Source organism: Heptranchias perlo, chromosome 20 (assembly GCF_035084215.1).
Source record: "Heptranchias perlo isolate sHepPer1 chromosome 20, sHepPer1.hap1, whole genome shotgun sequence".
Taxonomy (NCBI): Eukaryota; Metazoa; Chordata; class Chondrichthyes; order Hexanchiformes; family Hexanchidae; genus Heptranchias; species Heptranchias perlo.
The window spans coordinates 9,671,049-9,687,577 of record NC_090344.1 but is presented as its reverse complement, the minus strand read 5'-3'; the positions used below and the strand labels follow the sequence as shown (position 1 = coordinate 9,687,577).

The 16,529-nt window shown below is 44.9% G+C and overlaps 3 non-coding genes across 3 annotated transcripts; all 3 read left to right on the top strand.

The window, feature by feature from the left end:
- The first annotated feature begins 2,136 nt into the window (after positions 1 to 2,136).
- trnai-aau (transfer RNA isoleucine (anticodon AAU)) lies at positions 2,137 to 2,210 on the top strand. Its single transcript has one exon. It is a non-coding gene; the product is annotated as a tRNA-Ile (tRNA).
- Positions 2,211 to 4,697: 2,487 nt separating this feature from the next.
- On the top strand, positions 4,698 to 4,771 carry trnai-aau (transfer RNA isoleucine (anticodon AAU)). Its single transcript has one exon. It is a non-coding gene; the product is annotated as a tRNA-Ile (tRNA).
- A 770-nt stretch (positions 4,772 to 5,541) lies between these two features.
- On the top strand, positions 5,542 to 5,614 carry trnak-cuu (transfer RNA lysine (anticodon CUU)). Its single transcript has one exon. It is a non-coding gene; the product is annotated as a tRNA-Lys (tRNA).
- The last annotated feature ends 10,915 nt before the right edge of the window (positions 5,615 to 16,529 follow it).

The window sequence follows — 16,529 nt, the reverse complement described above, 5'->3', positions numbered from 1 at the left end:
CAGCTTCAATCTCCACATCATCTTGAGACATTTTATTTACTCCGTGTGTGTTGCGCCTTGGAAACTTCTGCACTTTGTCCTCTGGAGCTCAAATATAATTCAATTCGAACAACTGCAAAGATGTCAGAATCCAATTGGTGACTTTTCACGAAAAAGCAGTGAGATAACAGGGCTCGTCCGGGATCTCTCGCTTATTCTATTAGAAAAACGCCCAAAGCGAGAATCATACCCCTGGACCAACGAGCCGCTTGCCCGAAAGCCCTGCAGCCGGTCTAAAATTTCACCATAGTGTTCAGCCGATCGGCTATCCTGTCCAACCGCTTCTGTCCACCCAATCTCGTTTTCTATTCCTATATACAGCAATATCAAGTTGTACACTACCTATCTCCAGTCACCAATATTAGCCTCTCTTTACTAAATTCGTTTACAATGTACGACTTGTTTTTTCAAATAATACTTTTCAGAATAAGTTAATCTGAAGCTACATTGGCATCTGTCTCGGCATCGTCAGAGTTTCCAAGCTACCATAAGTATATTTTACTCACATTGCTGTTTTCTTTCACTGTGAGGGCGAAGAGACAAAAATGTGGAGACATGAGCTACGAATTTATCAGCTGGGTTGCACCTTTACTTTTCCGACCGTCTCAATCTTTTTTTTCTTTACCTTTCCCTGCTGGTGTTGCAGGTTAGATCAGCCTTTACCGTTCCAGGAAGCCTGAGAAGTCCATCAGGGGACAACATAGAGACAAGAGACAAGGAGAGATAGAGAGATTCATGTAAATAAAGTCGCTTATAAATGGGTGGTTCTGCAAAGTAGCAGAATTTTAGTTGCAGATTGGGCAAGATTCTTTCTTGTGTATTTGAATTTTGCAAGAGTACATTGGGCACCCAATTAAAAGCGCCGGCCACGTTCGAGTATTTCTCATGCTCTGAGAGAGATAAATGAAGTGAGTTAGATCCAGTTCATTCATTTGAGCATTGAACGGATCTTTAAACAATAATTCAGCGAGCAGAAATCAAACCTGCGAAGGAAAACTCCATTTGATCTTGAATTTAACGCTTCAACCACTCGGCGATCGCAGCGGCACATGGCAGTACTTGCATGGCTGTAGATGCCACTTTAAACTGCCAGTTGCTTCAAACGATGCCCGAAAGACCGGCGTTGTCTTGTAGCTTTCCCAGGAGCTTCATTTGATTCGGTGGGTCAAGTTTGGCAAATTGAACGATTTGCACCGGCAGCTTGTGGTAGTATATTACCTCATTTTCATTACCGGTAATGAACCACTGCAGCCACTGCAGAATTCGGTGCCACCCACAGCCGATCGGCCATCCTTTCAGACCTCTTCTATCCATCCAATCACGTTTTCTATTCCGATGTGGAGAAATGTCGAGTTGCACACTAACAATTTCCTCCGTTCTCTTTCGCAAACATATCACTGAACCAAACTTCACAAGTCACTCAGGAAAAATAATTCAGTTCAAGATCATGTGCTTCCGAAGGACCTGCGAGGACAGACTGACCAAACCTGCGTTCAGTCGTGAAGCTTGTGGGTGTGTTGTGATCCGAAGGGACAGAGACAGGCCTGCGACACAGAGCGAAGGCAGGAACTCAGAAATGTGGCCATAAATGGGCAGACAGTCAGTCACAGTCATTGATTCTGACACACGGCCCGGTAGTTGTTCAGTCAGTCGGGGAGCGAGGCCTGCAGCCAGTAACCAAAAAGCCTGGCCTGAGAATAAGGCAGAGACCCAATCAGACGGATAAACAGACAGACAGATAGACAGACAGACATCTGACTCAATGTCAAAACGCAGCGTGATCGAATCACGTTGCGGTGATATCATTTTCACAGGAGCTCAGGGTCCTGCCCACAGGTTTTATCGCGGGGCAGTGTTTTATGGATGGGCTGTTCATTGTTAGTAAAATAATATTGATCGGAATTTAATTTGTTACATTAAAGTGCTCTTTGTTTGTTAATTTTTATCTACATCCTCGACAGTATACACAGAAATAAGTAACAATGTTTAAGGGATGTGCTTTATTCAATATTCGTTGTGAAACCCTGTCAGCTGGTGTAAAAATAAACACAAACTACCTAACACGCGGGTAAGCCTATAAAGCTAAGATGTATACATGGCCGGTTAGCTCAGTTGGTTAGAGCGTGGTGCTAATAACGCCAAGGTCGCGGGCTCGATCCTCGTACGGGCCTTAAGGATCCTATTGCAATATTTTGGTAACTTTTAAAAATTTGGCAGACTTTCGAAACAAGCGAATCCACACAAAATGTCATGAGGTCAATTTTTTGGAGTAACATCCATTAATATGTTTTCTGATCTATCTTTTTGAGGTCCAAAGTGGACGGCCTCAAACTTGCTTACGTTGAATTCCATTGGCGCAGTTTTGCCCATTCACTTAATCCAGTAATATCTCTCTGTAATCTCATTCTTCCATCCACACTGCTTATAATTCTGTCTATCTTTGTGTCATCGGCAAACTTGAATATGTGTTTCTCGATCCCGTCATCTCATATCAATGAGACCGCCTAAATTTGGGTAAATTCACATTCAGCTTCAATCTCCACATCATCTTGAGACATTTTATTTCCTCAGTGTGTGTTGCGCCTTGGAAACTTCTGCACTTTGTCCTCTGGAGCTCAAATATAATTCAATTCGAACAACTGCAAAGATGTCAGAATCCAATTGGTGACTTTGCACTAAAAAGCAGTGAGATCATCGCGCTCGTCCCGGATTTGAACCCGGGAGCTCTCGCATATTCCATTAGAAAAAACGCCCAAAGCGAGAATCATACCCCGAGAAAGCCCTGCAGCCGGTTTAAAATTTCACCATACTCTTCAGCCGATCGGCTATCCTTTCCAACCGCTTCTGTCCACCCAATCTCGTTTTCTATTCCTGCATACAGCAATATCAAGTTGTACACTACCTATTTCCAGTCACCAATATTAGCCTCTCTTTACTAAATTCGTTTACAAAGTACGACTTGTTTTTTCAAATAATACTTTTCAGAATTAGTTAATCTGAAGCTACATTGGCATCTGTCTCGGCATCGTCAGAGTGCACAAGCTACCATAAGTATATTTTACTCACATTGCTGTTTCCTTTCACTGTGAGGACGAAGAGACAAAAATGTGGAGACATTAGCTGCGAATTTATCAGCTGGGTTGGACCTTTACTTTTCCGACCGTCTCAGTCTTTTTTTCCTTCACCTTTGCCTGCTGGTGTTGCAGGTGAGATCAGCCTTTACCGTTCCAGGAAGCCTGAGAAGTCCATCAGGGGACAACATCGAGACAAGAGACAAGGAGAGATAGAGAGATTCATGTAAATAAAGTCGCTTATAAATGGGTGGTTCTGCAAAGTAGCAGAATTTTAGTTGCAGATTGGGCAAGATTCTTTCTTGTGTATTTGAATTTTGCAAGAGTACATTGGGCACCCAATTAAAAGCGCCGGCCACGCTCGAGTATCTCTCATGCTCTGAGAGAGATAAATGAAGTGAGTTAGATCCAGTTCATTCATTTGAGCATTGAACGGATCTTTAAACAATAATTCAGCGAGCAGAAATCAAACCTGCGAAGGAAAACTCCATTTGATCTTGAATTTAACGCTTCAACCACTCGTCGATCGCAGCGGCACATGGCAGTACTTGCATGGCTATAGATGCCACTTTAAACTGCCAGTTGCTTCAAACGATGCCCGATAGACCGGCGTTGTCTTGTAGCTTTCCCAGGAGCTTCATTTGATTCGGTGGGTCAAGTTTGGGAAATTGAATGATTTTCACCGGCAGCTTGTGGTAGTATATTACCTCATTTTCATTACCGGTAATGAACCACTGCACCCACTGCAGAATTCGGTGCCACCCACAGCCGATCGGCCATCCTTTCAGACCTCTTCTATCCATCCAATCACGTTTTCTATTCCGATGTAGAGAAATGGCGAATTGCACACTAACTGTTTCCTCCGTTCTCTTTCGCAAACATATCACTGAACAAAACTTCACAAGACACTCAGGAAAAATAATTCAGTTCAAAATCATTAGCTTCCGAAGGACCTGCGAGGACAGACTGACCAAACCTGCGTTCAGTCGTGAAGCTTGTGGGTGTGTTGTGATCCGAGTGGGACAGAGACAGGCCTGCGACACAGAGCGAAGGCAGGACCTCAGAAATGTGGCGATAAATGGGCAGACAGTCAGTCACAGTCATTGAATCTGACACACGGCCCGGCAGTTGTTCAGTCAGTCGGGGAGCGAGGCCTGCAGCCAGCAAACAAAAAGCCTGGCCTGAGAATAAGGCAGAGACCCAATCAGACGGATAAACTGACAGACAGATAGACAGACAGACATCTGACTCAACGTCAAAACGCAGCGTGATCGAATCACGTTGCGGTGATATCATTTTCACAGCAGCTCAGGGTCCTGCCCACATGTTTTATAGCGGGGCAGTGTTTTATGGATGGGCTGTTCATTGTTTGTAAAATAATATTGATCGGAATTTAATTTGTGACATTAAAGTGCTCTTTGTTTGTTAATTTTGATCTACATCATCGACAATGTATGCAGAAACAAGTAACAATGTTTCAGGGATGTGGTGCAATCAACATTCGTCCAAAAACCCTGCCAGCCGGTGTAAAAATAAACACAAACTACCCAACACGTGGGTCAGCCCATAAAGGTAAGATGTATAAATGGCCGGTTAGTTCAGTTGGTTAGAGCGTGGTGCTAATAACGCCAAGGTCGCGGGTTCGATCCCCGTACGGGCCATAACGTTCCTGTTGCAATATTTTGATAACTTTTAAATGTTTGGCAGACTTCAGAAACAATCGAATCCGCACAAAATGTCATGAGGTTAATTTTTCGGAGCAACATCCATTAATATGTTTTCTGATCTATCTTTTTGAGGTCAAAAGTGGACGGCCTCAAACTTGCTTACGTTGAAATCCATTTGCCGCAGTTTTGCCCATTCACTTAATCTGGTAATATCTCTCTGTCATCTCATTTTTCCATCTGCACTGCTTATAATTCTGTCTATCTTTGTGTCATCTCTCTCTATGTTGGCGGAATCCATAATGAGGGGTTTTAATCTTGAAATTGGAGACAGACCAATCAGGCAAGAAATCAGGAATTACTTTAGCAAACAAAATACGGCCGAAAGCTGGAACTCTCTCGGCCAAAAGGATGTGGATTGTGGCTCAATTCAAATTTTCAAGACTGATATTGATAGATCATTTCTCGGTTTGGGTTCCAAGGGATATGTGTCCAAGGCGGGGAAGGAGAGTTGAGTTGCAGATCACGTCATGATCGAATTGAATGGCACAGCAGGAAGAGGGGCTGAATGGCCCTCTCCTGTTCCGATGTTCCTTTTCAGCTCAGCGTGGTGCTGAATGACGTGCAAAAGGCATCAGACTGACTCCAGAATGAAAATCAGGTGCACAGAAGGAGAAACCCTGAGATTGCAGAACGAACTGAACCCCTGCAGCAAAGCCAACAGCTGTCTCTCTACAATAATAGAATGGGAAGAATTTTAGCAACAAGCCCGGCTAGCTCAGTCGGTAGAGCATGAGACTCTTAATCTCAGGGTCGTGGGTTCGAGCCCCACGTTGGGCGATTTGTGTTCTATTTTTCACAATGGGTAATAACATTTTCAAATTGCAACCTCTTTTCTCGAGTTCATGAAATCCAGTTAAAAAACAGACACAACACTGAGCTGTGTGAAATGAAACCTTGAGCGTTGCCAAATATCCAGTCCCTCCCGATTCTACCTTCTCATTCCCTCCAGATGGGACACGGCAGATTATCGGTTCAATCGGCTTCATTTATTTCTGTGATCAAAAATGTTGAATGTTCGAAATTGTAATATTTAGAAGATGACATCTCTGGATCCATTCGCCTCTCTGATACATCCTGAGCCCCCCTTACCCTCTTTGATTCTCGCTGAGCTCCTTAACTTCTCTGATACACTCTGTCTCTGACCTCAGAGAGTCCATGATCATCTTTGAACCTTGTCAGCGTTCTTTACCTTCTCTCATACCCACTGAGTGCCCCTTGCACAGATCTGCCCTGAGCCCCCTTACACTCTCTCAGACTCGGCAGTCCTTCCCCTCTCTCAGTTCTTAATGTACTCTCCGATGCCCTCTGACAGTCCCTTCCCTTCTCTGAGCCCCCTGACACTTTCTGATGACATCTGACTATCCCTTCCCCGCTCTGAGATCCCCTTACACTCTCTGATACCCTCTGACAGTCCCTTCCCCTCTCTGAGTTCCCCTTGCCCCGATTGATCGCCACTGAGAAGCCATTAGGCTCCCTGATACATTCTCAGAAACCATTACCCTCCCTGATATCCAAGGGCGATGTAATTTTACAGGTGGATCGACCGGTCTGTGTTAAGGATGAGATCCAGAATTTGTTCGGTCGCTGCTGCTTCGGAGACTCGGAATCTGAGAGCTCTATCGGCGATCGGTACCGATCTGCTACTATAAACTGGGTGTGGGTGTATGAGCGCGCTGTTGCTTTATAAACCGAATGAGTTTATATATGAGAGCGATGTTTATATGTGAACTGTGGGTGTAAAAATATGAGTGCGATGTTTATATATGAACTGTGGGTGAGTATATATGAATGCGATGTTTATATGTGAAATGTGAGTGAGTATAAATGAGCCACAGCAATGTGGTTGATTCTTAATTGCCCTCTGAAAAGGCCTAGCAAGCCACTCAGTTATAAAATCTCGCTAATAAAAGTCATAATAAGAATAAAACCGGAAGGACCACCCGGCATCGGACCACTCGGCACCGGACACGACAAAGGCAAACCAAGCCCAGTCGACCCTGCAAAGTCCTCCTCACTAACATCTGGGGACTTGTGCCAAAATTGGGAGAGCTGACCCACTGACTAGTCAAGCAACAGCCTGACATAGCCATACTTACAGAATCATACCTTTCAGCCAACGTCCCAGATTCTTCCATCACCATCCCTGTGCATGTCCTGTCCCACCGGCAGGACAGACCGACCAGAGGTGGCGGTGCAGTGATATACAGTCAGGAGGGAGTGGCCCTGGGAGTCCTCAACATTGACTCTGGACCCCATGAAATCTCATGGCATCAGGTCAAACAAGTGCAAGAAAAGCTCCTGCAGATTACCACCAACCGCCCTCCCTCAGCTGATGTATCAATCCTCCTCCATGTTGAACATCACTTGGGGGAAGCACTGAGGGTAGCAAGGGCACAGGATGTACTCTAGATGGAGGACTTCAATGTCCATCACCAAGAGTGGCTCGGTCGTATCACTGCTGACTGAGCTGGCCGAGGCCCGAAGGACATAGCTGCCAGACTGGAACTGCGGCATATGGTGAGAGAAGCAACACGAGGGAAAAAGTTACTTGACCTCGTCGTCACCAATCTACCTGTCGCAAATGCATCTGTCCATGACAGTATTGGTAGGAGTGACCACCGCACAGTCCTCGTGGAGACGAAGTCCCGTCTTCGCACTGAGGATACCATCCAACGTGTTGTGTGGCACTATCAGCGTGCTAAATGGGATAGATTCAGAACAGGTCTAGCAGCTCAAAGCTGGGCATCCATGAGGTGCTGTGGGCCATCAGCAGCAGCAGAATTGTATTCCAGCATAATCTGTAATATCTTGGCCCGGCATATTCCTCACTCTTCCATTAATAAACAAGCCAGGGGATCAACCCTGGTTCAATGTGGAGTGCAGAAGAGCAAGCCAGGAACAGCATCAGGCGTATCTAAAAATTAGGTGCCAACCTGGTGAAGCTCCAATTCAGGACTACATGAAAGCTAAACAGCGGAAGCAACATGCCATAGACAGAGCTAAGCGAATCCACAACCAACGGATCAGATCAAAGCTCTGCAGTCCTGCCACATCCAGTCGTGAATGGTGGTGGACAATTAAACAACTAACGGGAGGAGGAGGCTGTGTAAACATCCCCATCCTCAATGAGGGCAGAATCCAGCACGTGAGTGCAAAAGACAAGGCTGAAGCGTTTGCAACCATCTTCAGGAAGAAGTGCCAAGTGGATGATCCATCTCAGCTTCCTCCCGATATCTCCACCATCACAGAAGCCAGTCTTCAGCCAATTCGAATCACTCCACTTGATATCAAGAAACGGCTGAGTGCACTGGATACAGCAAAGGCTATGGGCACCGACAACATCCCGGCTGTAGTGCTGAAGACTTGTGCTCCAGAACGAGCTGCGCCTCTCGCCAAACTGTTCCAGTACAGCTACAACACTGGCATCTACCCGACAACGAGGAAAATTGCCCAGGTATGTCCTGTCCACAAAAAGCAGGACAAATCCAATCCGGCCAATTACCGCCCCATCAGTCTACTCTCAATCATCAACAAAGTGATGGAACGTGTCGTCGACAGTGCTATCAAGCGGCACTTACTCACCAATAACCTGCTCACCGATGCTCTGTTTGGTTTCCGCCAGGGCTACTCGGCTCCAGACCTCATTACAGCCTTGGTCCAAACATGGAAAAAAGAGCTGAATTCCAGAGGTGAGGTGAGAGTGAATGCCCCTGACAACAAGGCAGCATTTGAGCGAGTGCGGCACCAAGGAGCTCCAGTAAAATTGAAGTCAATGGGAATCAGGGGGAAAACTCTCCAGTGGCTGGAGTCATACTTAGCAAAAAGGAAGATAATAATGGTTGTTGGAGGCCAAACATCTCAGCCCCAGGACATTGCTGCAGGAGTTCCTCAGGGCAGTGTCCTAGGCCCAACCATCTTCAGCTGCTTCATCAATGACCTTCCCTCCATCATAAGGTCAGAAATGGGGATGTTCGCTGATGATTGCAAAGTGTTCAGTTCCATTCGCAACCCCTCAAATAACGAAGCAGTCTGAGCCGGCATGTAGCAAGACCTGGACAACATCCAGGCTTGGGCTCATAAGTGGCAAGTAACATTGGCGCCAGACAAGGGCCAGGCAATGACCATCTCCTATAAGAGACAGTCTAACCACCTCCCCTTGACATTCAAAGGCATTACCATCGCCGAATCCCCCACCATCAACATCCTGGGTCTCACCATTGACCAGAAACTTAACTGTACCAGCCATATCAATACTGTGGCTGCAAGAGCAGGTCAGATATTCTGCGGCGAGTTACTCACATCCTGACCCCCCAAAGCCTTTCTACCATCCACAAGTTACAAGTCAGGAGTGTGATGGAATACTCTCCACTCGCCTGGATGAGTGCAGCTCAACAACACATAAGAAGCTCGACACCATCCAGGACAAAGCAGCCCGCTTGATTGGCACCCCATCCACCACCGTAAACATTCACTCCCTTCACCACCGGCGCACCGTGGCTGCAGTGTTTACCATCCACAGGATGCAGTGCAGCAACTCGCCAAGGCTTCTTCGACAGCACCTCCCAAACCCGCGACCTCTACCACCTAGAAGGACAAGGGCAGCAGGCACATGGGAACAACACCACCTGCACGTTCCCCGCCAAGTCACACACCATCCCGACTTGGAAATATATCGCCGTTCCTTCATCGTCGCTGGGTCAAAATCCTGGAACTCCCTTCTTAACCGCACTATGGGAGAAGCTTCACCGCACGGACTGCAGCAGTTCTGGAAGGCCAATTTGGCATGGGCAATAAATGCTGGCCTCGCCAGCGACGCCCACATCGCATGCACGAATAAAAAAAATGCGATTTTTATATATAAGCTGTGGGTGACTATCAATGAATGCGATATTTATATATGAGCTGTGGGTGAGTGTATATGAATGCAATGTTTATATATGAACTGTGGGTGTTTATATATGCGTGCGATGTTTATATATGAAATGTGGGTATGTTTCTATGAGTGCGATGTTGATATATGGACTGTGGATTTGTATATGTGGGTGCGATGTTTATATATGAACTGTCGGTGTATATATAGGTGTGCGATGTTTAAATATGAACTGTGTGTGAGTGTGTATGAGTGAGATGTTTATATCCGAACAGTGGATGTGTATATATGAGTGCAGTATTGACATATGAACTGTGGGTGTGCATATATGAGTGCGATGTTTATCTATGAACTGTGGGTGTGTATATATGAGTGAGATGTTTATATATGAACTGTGGGTGTGTATATATGAGTGTGATATTTATATATGAACTGTGGGTGTGCATATATGAGTGTGATGTTTATATATGAACTGTGAGTGTGTATATATAAGTTCGATGTTTATATATGAACTGTTGTTATGTGCATGAGTGCGGTGTTTGTATCTTGAACAGTGGATGTGAATATATGAGTGTGGTGTTTATCTATGGACTGTGGTTGGGTATATATGAGTGTGATGTTTATATATGAGGTGCAGTAATAAACAGCAAGGCGTCGCTGGTGTGATATTTTCTTGCAAGACAATGGCGAAAAATTGCATTTGCTTTGGTGTCCCAACAGCTCAGTCGCGGTTGCATTAGACTGAAAACTTAAAGGTCTTTGGTGTAACCCAGTGTTTGGCAGTTTTTGGTTATTTAGTTTCTTCTTCTTTGGGTCGATTCTCGCATTTATTTGCAGTGAAATTTTATCCCCGCCACTGAAGGATTGGGGATGGAACAGAGAGACATCAACGATGGGAAATATTTATATCGTCTGCATTTGGTTTTTATTTCTCTGCTACCTTCTGCCTTTTCCTCTTGGTTTTTCCTCTCTCGGTGCCGGGTGACCATTTGATTTGATGCATTTGTTCTAAACAGATCCCTTTTCCACATCTCGGGGCGGTCAGACCCGCTCTGTCTTTCTGTTGTTGCTGATGATCATTAAAGGGAACAGGCCGCGAGTTGAATGTTTCTCTGCAAACCGGAGAAAGAAAAAGAAAAATAAAGACGTGTTTCTCCGGCCCAGGGGTAAAGTTGCAATGGATGTTATTCAATAAAATTGTCCCGTGAATTTGTCTGTGGATCTGATTGTAAAGCTTGGATTTTAAAATTACGAAAACCCAAAACAAAGGCCCTTATCAGCCCATACAGGAATCAAACCCGCGATCACGACATTGTGGCATGTTTTACTCCAGCAAGCTGTACAACCAGTCTCCTAAAATGCAGTCTGAAAAGCGTTTCACATACAAAACAAATCATTATTAAACTTGTGACTGTCACTCGGTAACCACGTTGGCGTCTCTTTCAGTCTGCAACAGAAAGTTATAGGTTGGTTAATGGTGTTTACAGAAATATTCCTCTTTTCGTCGAGTTTATTTGGTTTCATGCAATTAATTATATAGGTGTGAACGCCGAATCATAACCACGAGCCCACCAGGCACCTGTACGGACAGTTCACCCTATCCGGTTACTTTGATGATCTGCCCTACTCTGCTAGAAAAACAATAGGATGAACAGCCCTTGTCTGTGAAAAAGGTTTCCTCTCCCCTTGATCAAACTAATATCTGCAATTGATGAACTGGAGTGAATTGAGCTCGAAGCAGATCTGGAAAATGCGCAATGCAGCCGCACAGGAATTCCAAATCCACTCCACATGAAGGAAAAGGAGTGACAGAAACAGAAGGAGATGCCACGTGAAAGATTTGGACCCGGACCTGCTGCATGAGATTTTAAATGTTGTCAGCCTTTAACTGTAGCTCACAGTGTGAGAACAGTCATTGTTATCATTTGCCTTTTATGTATCTTCTTGTACTGCATCTCATCAATATCCCCGGGTTGTTACAGCACTGCTTTCTTCAAATTAAATCCCATTGTGAAAACATACACGATTTCAAACCAAAGCAAAGGTGTGTGAGATTGGAAGGAGAGTGTGAGTGGGGATCATGGGCCCGTGCGTGCGTGCATTTTGGAAATGGAAACAGAGACATCCGCTGCTTGTTGGAGTGTTTCACCTCACTTTTCCATTTTACGCGCAGACCTACCCGCACTCGGTACTGTCATGGCCTGAACAAGTCTTTCGTGTTCTCACAGAAAATGCCACTTTGTGCGAGCAGTTTGTCCGGCCTGGGCTGCAATGAGGTAGGACACTGGGAGTATTCAATTAATGAAATCAGTACTTCAAACAGAAAACATTCTTCACTCACTCATCCTGAGACATTAGGGTCTCTATACTTGAATTATTGTTCCATTCATTGGAACTTGGGAACATGAGTAGGCCATTCAGACCCTCGAGCATCCTTCCTGAGGTGGGTGCCCGGAACTGAATGCAATCCTCCAGATGGGGTCTCACCAGAACTCTGTGCAGCTGTAACATAACATCCACCCCTTGTTTTCCAGCCCTCTTGAGATAAACGGGGAGAGTCAGAGCTCAAGAGAGAAAGCGAGAGTGAGCAAATGGGAGCGAGAGAGAGAGGACTATGCATTGCACAAACCGTCCCTGTGTCGATTTATCAGGAGCGCTGTGAATCCCCACTGAGCTTTTGAATCACTTGCTGCACCGCAGAAAAAGTTCCAAAGCAGCATATGGGTAACGTGAAATAACCTAATTGATAGCCGATTTGTGGTGCCATGGATAGCACGTGGGACTTCTTCGAATCACTGCAAAGGTTGTGTGTCCGATTCTCACCATCGTTGAATTTTAGTTCAGGGTTCGGTGATTTCGGCGCTGGAAAGTGAAATTTTGCAGCAAAACCGCAACAGGATCATTAATGCTCGTCAAGGAAGGGAAATAACCCCCTCCACTTCATCTGATACAAGTGGCTCCAGTCCCACCCGAATTTATAATGCTTAATCCACTCTGAGCTGGATTGGCGAAACACTCTCAAGAAGGAGGCACATCATCTGCTCACCGCAAAAGTCAATCTGCTGGACTTCCGGCTCTGTCAGACTGCATGTTCCTTCAGAAAGGTTTCCAACTGGACACATGCACCCTGCTGCCTGCGAGCATTGGTGCTTGAGGGGTAGAATTCTTGCTTGCAGTAATTCTATTCCTGTGAAAGTAGCTCCTGAAGATCGCAAGATGGAAAGTATCGTGGCTGAGCGGTCGAACGCGCAGGGTTAAAGCTCAGGCTAAATTCCATAACTTGTAGATGGATCAAAATCATAGTTTGCGGCTCCAATACCGCAGCCTCCCTCCTGTAAACTAATAACACTAAATATCTCATCTGATATTGCAACAAGAGGAACCACGTGGCGATACAAATAATTGATGCATTTTGGAACACTCAATTATACGTTCAGCTCCGTTCGAAATGTTCAGAAGGAAAAGGATTCGTTTATCAAGGTGAGACTCGACGAACAACCAAGCCATTTCCCGACCGTGTACGTTCATATATGGACCGCGCACTGACTGATTGCGCTGCTCGAGCCCGGTCACTTTGATCACCTCTCCTCCTCTGCTGCAAAGAATCTTAAGGTGAGAAACGTGTCCTGTCCCCGTGATGAAAATAATATCTGCACGTTCACTTTCAGCTTCTTTCACATCCTCTGCTCCATCGCACTACAATCGGGTTTTCTGTGAACAGGTCAAAATAAACTTTGGCAGAAATTCTAACAGCAGTGGGATTCAAACCCACGCCTCTATAGAAATTAAATTTAACACGTTCGACCGCGCTACCATAATGTCACAGTAATGTTTAAAGAGCTGTTTAATGCTCCAATAAATGAATTGAAGCTAATTGACCGCATTTAGCCGGTGCTGGGGTTGTTCTCCTTCGAGCAGAGAACGTTAAGAGGAGATTTGATCGAAGTGTTCAAAATCATGAAGGTTTGAGATCAATAAATAAAGAGAAACTGTTCCCATTTGCGGAAGGGTCGAGAACCAGAGGACACGGATTTAAGGTAATTGGCAAAAGAACCAAAGGCGATATGAGGAAACAGTTCTTTACCCAGCGAGTAGTTATAATCTGGAATGCGCTGATTGAAAGGTGGCTTTCAAAAAGGAATTGGATAAATACTTGAAGGGAAATAAATTCAGGGCTAACGGGAAGGAGCGGGGGAATGGGACTATCTTGACTGCTTTAACAACGAGCCGGCACGAGCTCGATGGGCCGAATGGCCTCCCTCTCTGCTGTAACCATTTTATGATTCAATGATTCTGTTTATACTCTTTATTTTCTTTGCATGCATTTCTCTATCTCTCCCTGTCTCTGTCTCTTGTTTTGTCCTCTAATGGACTTCTCAGGCTTCCGTGAACGGCGACGGCTGATCGATCCTGCAACACCAGCAGAGAAGGTTAAAGAAAGGTTGAGACGGTAGGAAAAGTAAAGGTGCAACCCAGCTGCTGCAGTCAATGTCTAAACATTAAGATCTCTTTGCTCTCACAGTAAAACAAAGCACCAATTTGATTAAAGTATACTTAAGGGAGAGTGTATGTTCTCACCATGCCGAGACAGACGGCAAAACATATCATAGAATCATTAAAATTTACGTTAGCGGAGGCCATTCGGCCCATCATGTTTGTACCGGCCGGAAAAGAGTTATCCAGCATCACCCGACGTACCAGCGTTTAGTCCGTAGTCTTGTCGGTTACGGCTCTTCAAGTGCATATTGAAGTCCTTTTTAAACCCGATGAGGGTTTCTGCTTCTCCCACCCTCTCAGGCAGTGAGTTCCAGACCCTCACCACCCGCTGGGTGGAACAAAATTCCCCTCTGCTCCACTCTAATCCTTCTACCAATTACCTTAAATCTCTGACCCTTTTTATTGAACTCTCTGCTACGTGAATCAGGTCCTTCCTATCCACTCTATCGAGGCCCGTGATAATTTTATACACCTCAATTAAATCTCGCCTCAGCCTCGTCGGTTCCAGAGAAAATAACCTCAGCCTATCCAATCTATCCTCATAGCCAAAATTCTCCACTCTTCGCAACATCGTCGTAAATCTCTGTACCATTTCGAGTGTAGTCCCATCTTTCCTGTAATGTGGTGACCAAAACTGTACGCAATACTCCAGCTGTAGCCGAACTAGTGTTTTATTCAGTTCCAGAATAACCTCTCTGCTCTTACATTCTATGCCTCGGCTAATAAAGCAAAGTATCCTTTATACCTTTTTAACCACCTTAACCACCTCTCCTCTTCCCTTCAGGGATCTGTGGACATGCACTCCAAGGTCTCTCTTTTTTACGACACCTCTCAGTATCCTCCAAAGCAATGTAGTTTCCGAGCAACTAATTCTGAAACGTCTTACTTGAGACGAAACCAATTTAGTAAAGGGAAACTAATATTGGTGACTGGAAATAGTTAGTGTACAACTTGATATTGCTGTGTACCGGAATAGAAAACGAGATTGGATGGACAGAAGAGGTCTGAAAGGGTAGCCGATCGGCGATGGGAGACAGCGAAACTTTAAACTGGCTGCATGATGTAAGTAACAGCGTCTGGTTGGTCGAGATGTATGATTCTTGTTTCGGGGGCTTTGATTGATTAATATCTGAGAGTCCCGGGGTAAAATCCCCAATAAGCTCTTGCTGTTCAGCTACGTTGAGTGTAAAATTCACCAATTGGCTTCTGACATCTTTTCAGTGTTTCTGTTGGTAGGATTAAAGTGCATGTTTGAGCTCCAGAGGACAGAGTGCTGAAGTTTCCAAAGTGCAACACACTTGAAGTAAATACAATGTCTCAAGATGATGCAGAGATTGATGCTGAATGTGAATCTCCCCCTATTCAGGTGGATTCATTGATATTGGATGACGGGACAGGGAACGACATATGGAAGTTTGCCGATGACACCAAAATGGGCAGCGTTATAAGCAGTGCAGATTATATAGGAAGAGGAACACAGGAACAGGAGTAGACCATTCAGCCCCTCGTGCCTGCTCCGCCATTTGATAAGATCATGGCTGATCTGTGATCTAACTCCATTTCCCTGCCTTTCGCCCATATCCCTTAATACCTTTGGTTGCCAAAAAGCTATCTATCTCAGATTTAAATTTATAAATTGAGCTAGTATCAATTGCCATTTGCGGAAGAGAGTTCCAAACTTCTACAACCCTTTGTGTGTAGAAATGTTTTCTAATCTCGCTCCTGAAAGGTCTGGCTCTAATTTTTAGACAGTGCCCCCTACTTCCAAAACCCCCAACCAGCGGAAATAGTTTATCTCTATCCACCCTATCTGTTCCCCTTAATATCTGATAAACTTCGATCAGATCACCCCTTAACCTTCGAAACTCTGGAGAATGCAACCCCAATTTGTGTAATCTCTCTTCGTAACTTAACCCTTGAAGTCCGGGTATCATTCTGGTAAATTCCAGAGAGACATCAATATAATGAATGAATGGGCAAAACTGTGGCAAATGGATTTCAATTTCGGCAAGTGTGAGGTCATCCACTTTGGACCTCAAAAGGATAGATCAGAATACTTTATAAAAGGTGAAAAATTCGAAACTGTGGAGTTCCAAAGGAACTTCGGTGTCCATGTACATAGATCAATAACATGTCATGGACAGGAACAGAATATAATCAAAAAGGCTAATGGAATGGTGGCCTATATGTTTGGAGGATGAGAATAGACATTATGCTACAGCTACACAAAGCTCTGGTTGGACCACACCTGGAGTACTGTGTTCAGTTTTGGGCACCGCACCTTAGGAAGGATATATTGGCCTTGGAGGGAGTGCAGTGTGAGTT